This window comes from Mytilus trossulus, chromosome 9, assembly GCF_036588685.1.
Source record: "Mytilus trossulus isolate FHL-02 chromosome 9, PNRI_Mtr1.1.1.hap1, whole genome shotgun sequence".
Classification (NCBI taxonomy): Eukaryota; Metazoa; Mollusca; class Bivalvia; order Mytilida; family Mytilidae; genus Mytilus; species Mytilus trossulus.
Genome location: NC_086381.1, coordinates 55,386,648 through 55,388,288, shown reverse-complemented (window position 1 = coordinate 55,388,288; position 1,641 = coordinate 55,386,648). Strand labels below are relative to the sequence as shown.

Below are 1,641 nucleotides of genomic sequence, written 5' to 3'. Positions count from 1 at the left end.
TATACATTACAATTTACAAAAAAAAATACATTTCAATAATTGAACATTTTTTTTCTTGTCTTTTCTTTCTTTTCTTTTTTTTTTCTTTTTTAGATTATCCATTCTTAAACTGCTGGAAGTGTTTTGACTAGATATGAGTATAAATGGAAAATAGAAAGAATTTTTGTAATGCCAAATACATAAGTAAACCATCTACTTCCAATCTTGTTGAAAATGGAGAATCTTTACAATTTTATTTTTTTTTGTAAAAAAATTATAAACATTTTTTCAAGCATACCCAAAAATAGTCTGAATTACATTCTTAACTGTTGCAGTTATATAACACTACCATCTTATGCAGCCACAGTTATCTGAAAAAGAAATATATATTACTCATAAACATTGAAATAATATTTAAGGCAAAACAATTATAATGTATAGAACATTTCTTTTTCTTTTGTTATAAAGTGATTTGTTGACATAAATTTTATCATTGTAACATTGTTTTAAAGTATATCAGGCTATTAACATACTTGATTGAATAAACATTTTGTTGTGGTGAACTTTTTAAATGAACTACACAATATAGGTTTTGCTCATTGTTGAAGGCATAGGGTGACATTTAGTTGCATCCACATCATTTGGTATCTGGTCAATAGATGTCTCATTGGCATACATACCACACTTATATGTTTTCATATATGGGGACAACTGAAGATAACAAAAAAAATGAAATCCCAAGATTACACATTATACATTTGACATTAATATGCAAGATTTACATCTTTACCCGACAAAAATATTGGGCTTTATATTGCTCTTGGATGAAAAGTGCATAAATCTATGTATTGATCCTTACCATAAAAGTCCGCTCCAATGCCCACTCCCAGCTTCAATCCTTACAGACAAGCTGTGATGCTAACCTGAAAAATAAAATAATTCATTAAAAACTTTTTAAAAGGTTCTTTGTTGGTAATATGTATGTATATTGAAAAGATTGAATGATTGGTTGTTGGTTGCTTAAGGTCCGGTGGCAAATCATTAAATAGAAATGGTCTTAAATGTTAAATATATATATATGTCATGAACACATGGATGACAGCAGGCCAACAAGCCAACACGATTTTATGTAAACAATTCAGATCCTAAACTTTACTCTTTTTTGGTTACTGTTATAGTAATAAGAGTAGATTCCTGTAAAACATCTTTTAAGTGTTCAAATCTTGTTTTCCTATTAAACATTTATAATATTTTAGAGTTTTCCAAAACAGGACTAGGGTTTTTTTAGTGCCTGTCCCAAGTTAGGAGCCTGTAATTCAGTGGTTGTTGTTTGTTTATGTGTTACATATTTGTTTTTCTTTCATTTTTTTTTTTAAATAAATAAGGTTGTTAGTTTTTCTCGTTTGAATTGTTTTACATTGTCTTATCAGGGCCTTTTATAGGTGATTATGCGGTATGGGCTTTGCTCATTGTTGAAGAACGCCAGGTGACCTATAGTTGTTAATGTCTGTCATTTTGGTCTCTTTTGGACAGTTGTCTCATTGGCAATCATAACACATCTTTTTTTTTATATACTAACATACTGGTACATACCTTTATATTAGCTGTATTAGACCACCAAGTCTTATTCCCACACCATGAAAACATATCACAGAAGAACCT

The 1,641-nt window shown here is 29.3% G+C and overlaps 1 long non-coding RNA gene across 1 annotated transcript; it reads right to left on the bottom strand.

The window, feature by feature from the left end:
• Nucleotides 1–223: 223 nt before the first annotated feature.
• On the bottom strand, nt 224–1,641 carry LOC134683140 (uncharacterized). Its single transcript, XR_010100960.1, has 3 exons — nt 1,573–1,641; nt 839–902; nt 224–350 (listed from the first exon to the last, which is right to left on the bottom strand). It is a non-coding gene; the product is annotated as an uncharacterized LOC134683140 (long non-coding RNA).